The 16,720-nt window shown below is 29.4% G+C and overlaps 1 long non-coding RNA gene across 2 annotated transcripts; it reads left to right on the top strand.

The window, feature by feature from the left end:
• The first annotated feature begins 271 nt into the window (after window positions 1-271).
• Window positions 272-15,901, top strand: LOC132943829 (uncharacterized). 2 transcript variants are annotated; one of them, XR_009664374.1, is made up of 3 exons: window positions 272-559; window positions 619-880; window positions 14,789-15,901. It is a non-coding gene; the product is annotated as an uncharacterized LOC132943829 (long non-coding RNA). The 2 variants fall into 2 exon arrangements; XR_009664375.1 differs by lacking the exon at window positions 14,789-15,901 and adding an exon at window positions 7,825-7,952.
• The last annotated feature ends 819 nt before the right edge of the window (window positions 15,902-16,720 follow it).

The following is a 16,720-nucleotide window of genomic DNA, read 5'->3' as shown; positions in this document are numbered from 1 at the left end:
ATTTAGGTATAATATATTATACTATATTCATTTATACATGTTGATCGTTGTTTACTTGTGTTCAGTATTACTATACTGAGCTAATCCACAACGCTTTTCTGGTTATTGCAACACATCGGAAAAAATAGTAGTTTTCCTGCTATAACATTATAATATGACGTATAAAATATTATATAGCTGCAGCTTCCCCAAACCCTACCATCATTTCTACGGAGAAACGTAGTTGATGGTCGACCAATGGCAGACCGAGTTATAAGAATAAAGAAAAAACTGTTACTGTACGTACAATATATTATATTATTGTCTTTTCTCGTTTTTGTCGAATAAAACACCATTCAGTAAAACCCGGCGGCTTACCGGTCGGAATTCAATTATTATTGTTATCGTACAGTTTAAAACGACAAACACTCGATTAAACTACAGAACGATCAAATATATTGTACACACCCGAGTCCGCGCCGCGACGTGATAAATAACGTATACCGTTTTACAGGTCGGTTGCGGGTCCTAGCGGAGAGGGTTGTTCGCAAAGAAAAGCAATACAATTTCACGGAGAGAGGTTTCTTTTGGAAGTATTTATTTTAAACGCTATACTATTATTAACTTTCTCCTTTGCAGCAGGCTATAAAATGTGTTCAGGGACGATTGACGACCCACCGCGGATGAACCACGAGTCACGACGCGGAAAAACTCCGTCCAAGTCGAACATCGGAGCTTCGTTGTAATATAATATTATGCGCCGGATATTATTATAATTTACGGTACACTGGAAGGCGGGAGGATGTTTTAATTTTGTTGGTGTTCGAACGACGGTCGTCGCCACCGCGGCGCCTGCGAACGCATCCACGTACACCATCGAATCTCATATAAATATCGACAGGTACCAATTTCAATAATACATAATATTAGGTATAACGCGAGCTATTCACCCGTCGCTTGTACATTATATACATGTAATGTTGGATGTTTATAGTCTATAGAATAGATTTTCACCGGTCTTTGGGCATTGGGCTTATTTACATATTCGCTCGGTTTTATACCCGCACGCCACGGCGGAATACTTATACCCATATTGCCTTATATTATACAATGTAATGCCGAGTGTTATTCGTGTGTGTGTATGTATAACGTGTGGTATGTAGATCTGTTTTCGCGGCGACCTCGATGTATAATACACTCTCGGCGAGGTATATTATAATATTTGATGGTAAAACGGCAAAAGTTGTCCAAGCATTTGAATTTAAAATGCAAAACGCATACTACCTACCTACCTATTATAATATAACATAAAAGTATTATACGCATACAATTTAGCCGATGTTTTCCTCGTGCATGGAATACATGCAGCAGCAGAATCTAAATTAATACATACGGACGACCATGGTATACATATAATATGTTTCCCAATATTTTAGGCACTTTTAGGCGGTTGAGTGTATTATTTAAATCGTCGATAAATAAAATATCATGTCATGTTATATAAAATAAAAAGAGAAATTTAATGACATAACATGTGATTAATGAGCATACGTTTTAAACGAATGACTCCTACGAGTCCTACTATCGCAAATCTTAACTCTAAATCCGTGCTTGTCACCTATATTTAAAATGTATAGTATATTTGATTGTATTAGCTACAATATATTATTATGATGGATATTGGATGGTTTAAATTATAATTAATTCGCTTTCACGTCTTAGATTTTATGAAAATCAAAAAAAGAAAATTCACCTGAAATCGCCAAACTTATACTCGGCGTCTCTGTCGATAGTGTATTTGATTAATTTACAGGAAAAACAAAAACCACTTAGTATGTATATATATATGTGTACCTATACTTAATACATTATTGGTAGTGAGTAAATAATGCATTAGATCTCATTAATTTCTTACGGTTTGTCACTATTACTACCTATCGATTATTTTGTTTTATATTATAATAAACGCGAACGCCTAAATCAGAGAACTGAAAAACTTTGATAATTGTACACTTTAACTATCGATTATACTGTATATATATTATAATTATCGAATAGTCGAATTTTATATTTTTAGTATTACCTATGCATCTAATTTAGCTGCAACACATACGTAGGTACTATGTGTTAAACAGTTGGAAGTCATTGGAAAGGATGACAGCGTAAAAATCAATAGGTTCCGTAACGGTAAAATATCAGATCAAAAAATGATATAAACCATACATTTAATAGGATATTAATTTAATTAAAAAAATTGATTTGCAATTTATTTTTTATAGGTACACATATAAATCCAAGGTTGAGCCACCACTCATGTACCTATGTGTACCTACGCGATGTGCGTTTTCGATTTACCGATTCACTGGTTTCGGAATGTTTACTCTTTAAAATCAAGTTTCGTATACCTACTTTATTTTTATGCTTTTCGTGTCGATTCGCTCAAACTATTTTCCAGTTAAAAGGTTCTGACTTTTCTTATATTATAACGTATATATAGTTGCGGGCCCTTTGTCTCATTACGTGTTCACTTTGTAGATTGGTAGTTTTAGTAGTAACATTTTTTCTTTTCCTAAAACATTAACCATGGCTGTTGTAATAAAATAGCATATACACCATGCCCGATATTATATTAACATTTATCTACCCCTCTATTTATATATTCCATTTTCGGTATTGAAATTTGAAAATGTTCTTGGTAAGTACAGTACCTATGTAATGAAAATAAAAGGAAAAACTATTTTAGTTAAGTAGTTATAGATATATATAGTACATACTATATATGTACCTACGACCTACCTAGATATGTTTCATCCAGAACATAGAATTAACACCTCATCTTGGCTTTTGTAAACGTGATATATTTTGAACAATGTATTAATAATAATTTTCTACCTACTTTTATATATTGTGCAATATGCAGATAGGAAATAATCTATCATTGAAATTATATTGCGTAGTAAATAACACATTTGAATAATACATTTTTATTCATTTTATTTAAATATATTATTTAAGTGCGTCAATTTGTTGTTTTAATAAAGTATAACTTCAAATTTTTACTCAAATTTTTGACTATATGAGTAATCTATTTTTCTATTTCTCTAAATTATTACACTTTTCAAAAACTTGAGATTGTAAACATTTTTTAACATTTTAAAACGATTTCGGGTGTATCTATAATATACTTTTTATATTTCTCTATATTTTAAGTAATTTTTTTTACTAGATATGTTACATTAAAAACTTTAAAATACAAACAAAATATAAATATTTAAGAAAACTTATTTTAAATAGTATTTTTTAAGCTCAGAAGTCAGATGTATAAATGATAGTTTTAGGAATAAATTAATTAGTTATTTAGGAAAAAAAAATTAATATACCATTCGTTATCAATAGGTACAACTGTTGAACTCGATAAACAATAATAATTTCGTATTTTCATTTGTTCAATTTAAATAGTTTCTAACTTCAGTATCAAATAATGGAGAATATTTTGTTATATTAAAATATATTATCATATTGCAATATGATAACCATCAGATACCTTTATTTTTATAATATATAGAACGCCAGACAAGTTGATATACTATAGGTACTTATTAAGTTTTTATTCAACAAATGGTTACTATCATAACATGAACACAACTGCAGATAATTAATTTTTATTTTAAGGAAATAAAAACAATCAAAATCTGATAGAGAAGATAATAAATTCGTTTTGTAATAAGGTTACATATTGTATGTTATACTTTTATCAAGAAAATAATTAGTTTTGGAATTTAATTTAAAAGCAAAATTAAGTAAATACCTAAATATGTTATCAAAAAACTTAAAAATCATAATATCAATATTAGTTTCTTTGGTGGGGACAGAGTGGCTGAGCGGACTAAGGCGTTGGTTGCGACGCACACCGTCGCCGGTTCGAACCTAGGTCACGGGCGGCACTTCTCTTCGGGCAGTCACGGTGTCTGGAGAGAGAGGCCGCCATCCCCCACCCGGGCATGGCAGATACAGCTAATGGCCAGGCCTAACCTACAGCTAATGGCCTCAGTTGCCGGGCTTAAGACCACTACAAAAAAAAAATTTTTAAAATATTAGTTTGATAGAAGTATGCTACTAACTCATTTCCATTTGTTTTTGTGCTATGAATCTGTGATCTATATCCTACCTAATTATTTTACTTTGCAATGAATACGCGTGTATTCCACCCACATGTCAATGGACACCCTGCGGTGTTAAATTTCTGGTATTATTTAAATAATTGTTATCAGATGAAAAATATCAAATATTCCACTTCCGATTACACATGAGAAAAACATTCATGCTGGTAGCAGGTCCCTAAAAAATTTCAGAATAATTTAAAACATACAACTGTATAATGTGTTTAATGTTTATATACTTTGGACTTTTTAGAGATTAACTTACTGGGCCTCACTAAGACGGACGAGGGTAATATTTTACAATATCTGTCTTAATATTTTGAAAAATTTCATTCCAAGTACAACTAGAGCCGTGTCATCAGTGTAGCAGATTACTTGTTTTTTTAATATAAAGTGATTTTATATAATTTAGTTGAATATAAAAATATAGAACCGAAGATAACATCGTACCTTGCAGTAAATGCTTTGTTGTCAGCTCATGAATAATAGAATCATTAATTTTTACCATTTGTTTCCTATTATTTAGGTAGGACGTAAAAATAGAAAGAGCAGAACCGGGTATCCCTATGTAACTATCGATAATTTTATTTAACAATATATTATTGTCGTCTGTGCCAAATTGTAGCACACTTTATTCTTCTTCTAAGGTGATATATACAAGTTAAGTTACACTACCCATAGATTGGTCAGTGCCCTTGTCTGTTCTGAAACTAAATTGATATTTGGAGAGTATTGTTCGATTCCAAATAATAGTCCAGTAGGCAGTAACTTCTTTTAAATTATTCTGAGCGGAGAGAGGAAGCTAGTGGTTTTACAGGGGTGTTTATTTTTTTTTTCCTGTATACAAAATTTCTACCAGAAGGAGTGCTTTCATTTCAACATAATATAGTACCTTATATTTTAGAAAATTGGATCAAGATGGTACTCTAGAGAGGTCATTTTTCGATTTTCTCAATAGTTATTAATGCCATGGGAAAAACCACCGACAAATTACGAAAAGCCGCTAAAAATGGGATTTTAATTTCCAACGCTTTGTTTATCACCATAGAAACGAATAAAAAATAATAATATTATAATATTAATTTAATTTACAGGCTATAATAAATAATAACAATATAAAATATCCAGACTGACAAATCTTCTCCGCCCAGAATCGCTTTTTTTATTGAATGATATTATATCATTGGATTCAAGTTTAACACAATTCATTTTACATTGACCCACTTGAAACCTACTGTACAGCAGAGCGACATCCACTTACCCGCTTTTTAAAAAAAAATATTTTTTTGAATATTTTTGTTATATTTTAAATTTTTAAATTATCGAATTTATTATATTACAAAATATTCTTTATGTAAACAATTAATATAAGTATATTTTGTATCACTTTATTTCTTTATCAGTCATCAGTATTATTTCAGAGAATTTGATTGCCAGATTATAAGGGTTGGACGTTTACTTAAGTATAATATATAATATCCAACGATAAACAAGGACATCGATAAAATTAGACGTATTATAATGGAATGGTTCATGGTTGCCGGTCGGGGATATTCAGTTTCAGTTAAAAAGGAGATGATAAAAAAAAATGTATCCACTTAAATACTTTATGTTAATTTTAATTTTTTAATAATTCTCGCAACATCCGCGTGTATTCGGTCATCACGAACAATTATTATTTTTTGAACATTGATTACAAAATGTTGACTCGTGACCACAGAAAAAGATTTGCCACCAGAGGTTAGGCTAAGGGGGTGGCAAATGGGGCAAGTGCCCTAGGGCGGCCAAACTTGTAACATTTTAAGGGGCGGCAAATGTTTAAACTTTAAATATGTATGTTTAATAGGGGCACCAATGAGAGTTGGCAGGGCACTGTTCGTCACCCCTAGTATTTACGGTACATCTACATATTATATAATATGACGGCTAAGTTGCTATATTACATATTTTCAGCTATTTATTTGAGTTGTGAATTCAATTAACTGTACTAGTGTACCTATTTATATTATATTTTACATCTTCAAGGCCAGTAGTTGTAGGGCAGGCTACAGAAAGTCTTGGTATTTTTGCAGAACCTATAATAACATATTTTACAAATGCAAACGACAGTAATAAATTTATAACGCTACACCGAAAAGTCAGCCTGCTTCCACGAAAAATCGCTGCAGGACTCGTACGACATGTGACATAAATAATATTATTGGAAATTTTCGATCAGTATGCACAAAGACTCGGGATTATCCTCTCGATGCCTCGTTACGTCGAAACGATAGGCTATAATATGAAGATGCCATTTGTATACAGAGTCTCACATTTATACTATACAATATTACAATATAATATACGGCGAGTGTATCACGAAAATCAAACAATTTCATATTGAAATGATACATTCAATAATAATTCCTGTGTAACTTATCGTGACACGAATAATATGTGACACCCTGCAGCTACGTAAACTGTATATATATTTAAGAACCGATGCCACACTATAGTTGCCTACAAATGAACCTCCTCGGGCGACGGCCTCATGAACGATTATTACGTCCTTCGTGCAACTCGCCGGGATCAATGGCGTGAATTGGTCTGTGCAAATGAGGCACATGCACCACCGCATAGGATATCTGATACCTGCTGGCATAAAATTATCGTTCTGGAAAATTTAAACCACGTCCTACCCACGAATATAAAGCTTATTACAAGCAGTGTTTAGAACATCATTCCATTGCGCCGTTACAAACTAAATCAAATTTACGCCACTGGCCGAGATGATATTATTATATTTGATATTAAAGGGTTTTTTTGACGGGCCCTACGATTAATGATTTATAGTAGTTAGAGTAATATACTATAAGTAAATATACTATTAAATAGTAATAGGCTGGATTTTTTTTTCCCATTTGCAATAATCTGCGGGGCATAGTGCACACGTATTCGATCAGAGTAGTGCGAGAATAGTTATCTACATCATGACTATACGTAGTACACACAAAGAAATATTAGTGTTGATTTCACTTAAATCAAGCTGTTGAATAGATATAAGTTAAACTAACAAATATTTATAGTTTATTGATTATACAATGGTGTGTCAAATCGAGTTAATATTTATAATATTTTAGATGCACAACACGTCAAAAATTTATTATAAATAATGTAGGTTCATATTATATTATACCTATCGCAGGGCCGGATTGAGAGTTTTGGCGCTCCAATATTTTCCAATACCAATCTAAATTTGACTATACATAATATAGGAATCAATATCTTTCCATTATTTAATACTTACAATTGCAGTATCGGTGAATATTTTATTAGATGTTTGGCAGGTAGGTACTTAAAAGACTATATCTGCCTCAATTTTAACGTTCTCATAAACTGTGTCCTGGAATATATGGACCCTTTAGCCCTGACTCCTGAGTGTTAATCTGGAACTGTTATCTATAATTATATATTATGACATAGTATATATTACAATACAAACGCTGTGCTTAATAATACAAATATTATTATTCACTTTGCCGGGTTTGCTATACAGTATACAGTCGCGACTGACATGTACTCGGTCGTTGTAATATAATTTGTCGTACATATTATATAAACATGGAAATTTTGGGCACTACGGAATAATATATCGCTTATGTATTCATTGTATTACCACCCTTAACCCCTAACGGTTTATTTGCAGTGTTGAATTCGAATGTATTTATTCTAATAAGTGGCTATTCTGCGTGCGCCATTGATGCAGATTTAAAACATAAATTATCATCATATTGTATATTATACTCATGAATACCGACAAGTGTACCGCACAGCTAGAACCAAACGGTAATCGATTTTGTTTTTCATTATTATTATTAATAAATGGTATTCGGTATAAAATATGTACAATGTACCTATTCGTGTACAGTACAGAGGAGTTGTTGCAATTATAGCGAACACTCAGACTCAGTTTATTCTAATTAACTCGGCTGATTTATGTGTTTTTCAAAATTATATTTTTACGTGGAGTTTGATGGATCTATATCTGGGCTTGGCGATGCACATTCCATACATTCATACTCAAAACTAAGTGTTAAAATATAATTTTTAAAAAGGGCATCGTTCGAAACCGCACATTTTATAGATACTATAATATAGTTGTAGTAAAGATAATTATGAAATATCGATAATTTAAAACCACCGCATTTGGTTGACAATTCAAAATTAAACAATAATATGTTGGTAATATTATTAAAAATGTAAGTGTGTATATACACTTTAACTTCAAACTTTATAAGTAAAATTTTAAACTTTCTAATATTAGTTTTAGCTATAAATTTAAAAGGGAAACTTTCAACAAACTAAAATAATTTACTTTTAATTAAAATGTGTGTAGATATTTACAATTAAAATAGGCATTAAAAATATTTATTGATAACATTTATTATTAAGTAATATTTTTCGGGTATAATACCTATAGGTACATATTGTAAAAATAAATGTATTGCAATAAATTTAAACCCTAAAGGACTTTAATAAAAGTAGTTTCATTATTTATGAAATGGTTATAGTCTGTAGGTACTCATTGGAGAATGGAGATATGTATAACTCTTGTCTTAATATTGTCGTTAGTATTTCATAAATACATAAGATACATTTAATTTAATTTAGATATACGTTTAATGGCAGATAGAATGACTTTTAGAGCATGTCCTGTAAAATATTTTAAAAATGGTTTAAGTGCGGTTAATAGAGGATAGAAGGTTCTCTTTCATTAATTTCTAAAATATATGAATATGTATAGGTAATTAACTAATTCTAATGAAAATCATTCATATATCATAATAATACACTAAAAATTTTGTTTATATTATGAATACTAATAAAAAAAAATTAAATTAAATTAATTTATGAGGTCTTTTGGACATTTAAATCTGAGTATAATAATTATACAACCATTTTATACCAGCAGATTTTGTATCGATTTGTACCAAACAGGAATTCTTAGTGGGCCTGGACATCATGAAACGAAACTATACTGACCAAATTTCATACCTACTCATAGTCAGAACAAGTTATTTTATAATTTTATATATTATATAAGGTTGAGTAACTTCATCAAATTTACCAGTTACCTCTTCTAATTTGGTCGTAGGTACGACGATTTCTTAAAAGTAAAGAATAATGATAGTATTCTTTTATATGAACTTTATACATTATATCATTGATATAATATAGTATAATATAATCAGAGAATTAGTATATAACTACAGAATGTAATATTCAATGTATTTGCTGTGTTATGAATATTATAAAAATTATATACAAAATTAATAATACATTCAAATACTATATAATTATATTATTTATATGGTTATTTATTTTGTCCAATTTATTAAAAAAATATTTATTTATTTTTTCCAATTTCCATAGATTAGGTCAATCTAGGTGACTTGAAACGATTTTAACATTATTTTTCTTATTCTAAACTGAAAAAAATTCGCAGATATCTGCAAACAAATAATTTGCTGTCGCGTAAGGCCTTACAACCACTTGATACTTTAGGTAAACATTTTGGGTGACTTGGAACACTTATTTTGAAATACCTTCAAAATTAGATTTTTAAAAAATGCAACTTTTTAAAAAATTATTAACATAAAACAGTGATTTAGGATTTTCCTTGATAAAATAAAATTAAATGAATAAAAACTTCTTTTAATAAACAGTTTAACCTAAAAATAAGATAAAACAACTAAATACCTAAGAACAATTAAAGTAAGTACATAAATACTAAATAATAATATCTAATTCAAAAATTATAAAAAACCACTTCCTCAGTACCTAGTACGGCATTGTTTCAAGTGCTATACATATTGAATTTTTTAATGTAACTGATGACCTTAAATCGGATAAAGTGATTTTCGTATTTTCAATTACTACTGTTCAATATATAAAAAATATACAAATATTACAATTTTATGTTCTTTGTATAAATCTAGAACACGTTTGAAAGTGATTATAAAATTACTACATTTTTAATAATAATAGATTATTTATTATTTTGTATTTGTTAAGCAAAATTGACTGATTTGGAAGAATATCTTGTATCAAAAACACACAAAAAAAATGTTAATCCATGAATGGTTTGCTTATTAATACATTTCGGTAATATAATAGGTATAGATATTGATATGATTATTAAAAAATGAGACTGTTTCAAGTCACACCGAAGTTTCAAGAAGCGCCCAGACTGACCTATAGGTTTTATAATATGATGGTAATAAATAATAATTATATTATATTAATATATAATCATATTATATTAAGTCTGTTTCACAAAAAAATATATGATATACCTAATATATTGGTATTGATAAAAACCTATACAAATGATACACGGAGCGTTTTAAGCTTCATAACATCATAGAATAATATTGATAACAAATCAAATAGATTATTGTTTATTATATTCTGTGATTATATTAAAATTATATTTATTTATTATTTATGTTATTTTGATTATATTATTGTAATTTTGATTTTTTTTCGGTGTACCTATACTTAATAATTGTGCGCCCACTGATATACGTTTGGGGGGGGGATTTAAACATATCGGCGTTAACACTGTAAAAATGTACTGCAGCGTTGGTGGTCCAACAACTTTATTTTGAGTTTACTGCAATATCCAGTTTCAACTAACATAATATTATCTAACGTAAATATCAACATTTTATTTACTGTCGAGTTTAACTTTACACAGTTCTACAACTTCAACCGTAATTAAGTTATATGTCTATAATAGTCTATTTCCATTAAAGCTGCAGTGTTTTCAGTTTATGACCATGTTAAAAGTATTATATAGCCTGGTAGGGCTTTCAAGCTTTTCTTTCTATTTACTCACTGGATTGTTTTTGTTTAACATCGCTAAAGCATAATGTATGATGTAGGTTTACAAACAATAAATATACAGTATGTTATGTGGTTCAATCACTATTTGGAAACTGGAGTGAAATACCTAGATACTGATGATCAAAAACAGAATGAGACTTTATATGACCCCCGAAGCACGCTCAGATGAATAATGTAAAATTTATATCGTGATACGACATACAGTAAAACCTCTCTATAACGGAATCGCTTGGGACCAACACATTTTTCCTTTTAAAGAGTTTTCCGTTATAGAGAGACTAAAATATTATACTGTACATAGGTTATTCGGGAACGTTGTTATTTTCAATTCTAGGGAGATTTCTGTCTTATAGGGTGTCCGTTATAAGGAGGTTTTACCGTAGTATATTATATCCTCCGCCACAGCTAACACGGGGACTGTTGAAAGCTCTGTGGGTGAGAGGCCTCAGGAGGTATATTCGGCCAGTGACTAAAATGTATGGTTGTACCGCAACCGAAAATATATAAATAATAATATTTAAATCAATTATTAGTCATCACTCCACCGAAGTACCTATAATATTGCAGAAAGTATAGGTATGTATATTGCATATATTTATTCAATTTTCCAAATGCAACGATTTATCATTAAATATAGGTAGGTGCTCTCAGACGACTCAAGACGATTAAGACCACCACCCATAAATTATATTATATGTATCGCAAATGTTGAATGGCCAGAGAAGTAAAGAACGCCTGTATACGGCACAGAGCGCTGTACCTATATTCGAATTTTATAATATATGTATATATTGTATATGTAGCTCATTTTCGGGAGTAGGTAGCACACAATCATTTTTTGCCAAGCACTTTTTTTAAATAATATATAGGTACCTATACTAATTACTATCCAAAATTCTTGTATTGATAAAAGCCCAAACAATATTTTATCGCTGTATTATATACAATATAGGTGTAACATATTTTATTTTAATTTACAAACCCGTAAATTAACAAATTCTCGTAGGTACAACGATTTTCTTATTTTGTCGTTATTCAAAAACTAATAGATGTAAATACTTGAAATTTACACCAAATGTAAATCATTTACTATCATTTACTATTCTTGATAACATTTTTAAAATACTTTGACTCGTTTTGAGCTGTTTATGGACATTTTAATATTTCAATTTGTTTAGTTTTTTTTTCTATAAATGTCAATAAAATTGTATTCGTTGGGTCAAAAAGCTTGGAAAATGAACACAAGGCTCCTGATATATTGTTACAGCAGTAGTTGAAAAATATAAAAAATACATAGGAATGTTTTTTTTTTTTATAAGTATTTAAGCTTTAAAGTTCAAATTTGGATGAAATTACATATTAAATAATCAAGAATAACGATTTTACTTATAGTTATTTTGTTGTAATTTAAAAATATTATTCGTGGGTACTTCAAATTTCTCAAGTATTTTATTTTACACAAATATTGAAATATGATAACATGCAAATAATATTAATTCAACTTACTGGTTACCGTATTAATAATAATAATATAAAATATGTAATATAAAATATCATAGGCTGACAAACCGTCTCTGCTCAGAATCAGTACACAAATAAAACAATTAAATTCAAATTTAACACCATCCATTAAATCGACCCACTTGTAACCCACTATACAGCAAATTGACACCCACTTACCCGATTTTCAATTTTTCATTTTAGATTCTGAGCGAAGCGATGAATGTATTGATTTTACAATGATGTGTGTTTTTTTTTTTGTTTTTTTTTATTTTTGTGTCTGTCATTACCTTTTAGGACAGTAAAAGTGCTTGGATTTTCTTCAACAGTAACTTTTCTGATAGGAAAGTGAATCTAGTTGATACTTTGAGGGGTCAAAAGAAAAAATTTCCCAGTAGTTTTCAAAAGTGACGTGAAAAACAAAAGAAAAATTAAGGAAAAACGAAAATTTTTAAGCAAAATCTGTTTTCGAGAAAATAGATTTTGGTTTTTGGTGTAACTCTAAAACAAATGACCGTCGGGACATGAAATTTTGACTGAATGTTTATAATTGCATTTCCTATACACCATAACATTTGCCAAATATTTTGACTTATTTTGAGCTGTTTACGAACATTGTCAATTTCCATTTTTTTAGTTTTTTTTTTCTATAAATATCAATAAAATTTTATCTGTTGAGTAAAAAAGCTTGAAAATTTAATTGAAGGCTCCTAAGTTATTGTTTCAAAGGCAGATGAAAAAAATTAAAAATCCTTAGTCACAGTTTTTATTTATAGGTTAGGTTATTTTTATTTATTAAGTTCAAATTTTGACAAAATACGAAAAAATCACGAAAATTAGCAAATTATTTTGAGTTGAGAATTCATAAAAATTTTTCTTTTTAAATCTAAGATTTGAAAATGTAATATAAGATTACTCATAAGTTTTTCTACCTTTATCAAAAAAAAAAATGTCTAGAAGAAACTTAAATTAAATTTTTATGAGCGTCTGAAATTTATATTTTTACAACATTTGATATTCACTCGATATCTCATGTAACGATTTTCTTATTTTGTTGTAATTAAAAAACGAATGACTGTAGATACTTGAAAATTTCACTGAATGTTTATATTAGAATTTTCTATGCACCATAAAATTTTGAAAATAATTTGACACTTTTTGAACTGTTTACGGACATAGTCAGTTTTCAATTTTTTTAGTTTTTTTCCTATAAATATCAATGAAATTTTATTGTGTAAAAAAGCGTGAAAATTTAATATAAGGCTCCTGATATATCGTTCTAATAGCAGTTGAAAAATATTAAAAATACATTGGCACAATTTTTTTTATAAGCATTTAAAGTTCGAATTTTGACAAAATTTATCAAATTTAAAATTTAATAATTATTTTGTAGTTACAAATGTATAAAATGTTTAACTTTTATAGCTAAGGATTGAAAATTTAAAACATGGCTCCACGTAAATAGGATAATATATAAATTAATTTATTCACAATATTGTCATCAAATATACTTAGTAATATCATAGGCTGACTGGCCGTTTTCGCTCAGAATCGTTTTTCTTATACAATGATATTATATCATTGAATTCAAATTTAACACCATCCATTACAGTGACCCACTTGTAACGTACTGTACAGGAAAGCGACATCCACTTACCCATCTTTTTCATTTTTCATCTTTCTGTTACACTCTGTATACCTAATAAATGTATTGCTACAGTGAATATAATATATAAGCATCCCATCCAGCCGTCCAGGTAATGTTTGTCACAACACCACTTCAACAATCAGCAGTCTCCGGGTGACACCTCTGCACCCTTTTTATGTGACGTGAACCTCAGTAACCTAACCTGACCTTGGGGCCAAGTTCGGTTAAGCTAAAAACACTTTTTAGGTCGAATATATAAAAGTCGCGAGACCAATTTTACACAAGGTCCTATAATATATTATTATCTTTATACGTTAATAATATTTGTGTATGCTTTAGTGTTTTACATATATTCCTTATATAGCGATCCCTTTGTTGGACCCAAGCCCGGATTAAGACATTTTGAGGCCCAGGGGCCAAAGTTTTAAATGTAGTTAGTTCCTTAAACAAAAAAAAATGTATACATTATTTAATATTAGGTACCTGTTATAATAAATATATATAGATATTAGGTACATAGCAATAAATAATGAATAACGTATCATTTTATATAATATAAATTACAATTGGCAAGCTTTTTTCCTCGCTAAATAATCATTGATTTTTTTTTTAGGTGATATATGCAGCCTATAACGAAAAAAGTAATGGGTAAATCTGAGGCCCCTAATAAATTCTAACGATTGAGGCCCGGGAGCCATGGCCCCCCTGGACCCCCCAATCCAAGCTTGGTTGGACCATGTATTATTCACTGTTTTCCATGGCTAGGGTATGCAATCATAAACAATGACGTGGGATTATTCGAGTGCACTATTAAAAACGTCGACGTTTATATTATAAAGTTATATAAGTTATGTATACAAAATATGATTATAACTATAGATACACGAAACCACAAAAAATACTAAATATCTAGAGACAAAGCAACGTTATACTACCTTTTATTTCTACCTCATGTATATAAATGTGTTATACATATTATAAATGTGTTTTGTATTCAGTAAAACGTTCTTTTGAATTATACACGATGACTATATGAGACAGAAATATAATACGCAAATGCAAGAAACCTAATTAAATTGTAGGTAGGTACGTAAATCTAATATACATATATATTGTATTTTTTTGTTTTACGTTATAAACGTCTCAGGGTTGTAAATATTTTCAACGTTTTGATGAACTCTAGGGGATACTTTATAGTTTATATACCCATATAAATTCCTATTTTTTTAAATTACCGCCACAACAGTGCTGGACTCGTTTGAGTGATTTTATATTTTCCTTTCAACTCATGGTTTTATTGCGACAACATATTTTATAAACATACCTATATATTAAATATTATTTTCCCTTTTATTTCATATTTTCATTTTAACAATTGTTACAATAATACCCGTACCTAAATATTTTGTTTTGTGATACATAAACAATAATATGTATAATAGCTTTAGTAAATTACAACCAAAATCGAAAACCGAACTGGAAAACATGCCTTTTAAAGAGCACATTACATCTCTCATATACTTATATTATATAAAAAAAATTTCAGTAGTAAGTTTGATGTAAGTACTTGTTCAAATAAAAAAATAAAAAACTGATTTGTATGTAAATATTAATAATCAGTGTATCTATAACGTGTGAAAAAATTGTTTTTTTCAGTCACTAACGTCAAACTGTAACGAGAAAAAGTTTTTATGCGTATAGTTATTATATTTTGTTAATTAACTGATATTTATACCTACAATATGATATGCGTTTAATATAATGAAAATTGTGTATAAATATAATTTATAAAAGTTTAAAAAGTACCTACCTACTTACCTAATGATAACTAGTATATTAATATATTACATAATATTATTAGTTATTTCTGATTTAATTATAGTTATGGTATTATAGACACAAAAATATTACCTGTCAAGTGCACACTATTCGCTGATGACTTCAACATTTTCTGTAGAGGCATCAATTCCAATTATAAGAATTATAACCTACCTGCAGGAAATAACTATGTATCCGACCCATCAGCGCTACAAGTCTGGACACTCTTCTCAGGTTTCTCTTTTTCGGTTGAAAAATCTCAATGCTGCACCTTTTTCATTAATAAAAGAAACAACACCATAATAATGAACAACGTTCCTATACGCATCAAAAATTCCATACAAATATTAGGCATACTATTCAACTCAAGAAACACATGGATACCACATCTCCGAAAGGACTCGCTTATAAAAATTAATACACTAAAATGTCTTGCCCATAAGTCATAGGGAAGTCACTCTTCTAGCTTATTACAAATATACAAAGCACTCAGGAGGGTTCACAGCTCCATGTTACTTGCAACTAGATGTACCTACCCAAAATAACTCCAAGGTAATGAAATAAATCAAAAACATCCTGGACATTCCTTTCTTTCATCTGGACGTTATTCAAAATGAAATCATACAGAAACCTAATCTAACGCCCCTTGGTTATTAAACAACTACGTCAACATAGAACTTAGCGAACTTTCAAAGAACGACACCCTACCCATAATTTATAACCAAAA

Source organism: Metopolophium dirhodum, chromosome 4 (assembly GCF_019925205.1).
Source record: "Metopolophium dirhodum isolate CAU chromosome 4, ASM1992520v1, whole genome shotgun sequence".
NCBI classification, from domain to species: Eukaryota; Metazoa; Arthropoda; class Insecta; order Hemiptera; family Aphididae; genus Metopolophium; species Metopolophium dirhodum.
This window is presented reverse-complemented; position numbering and strand designations above follow the sequence as displayed.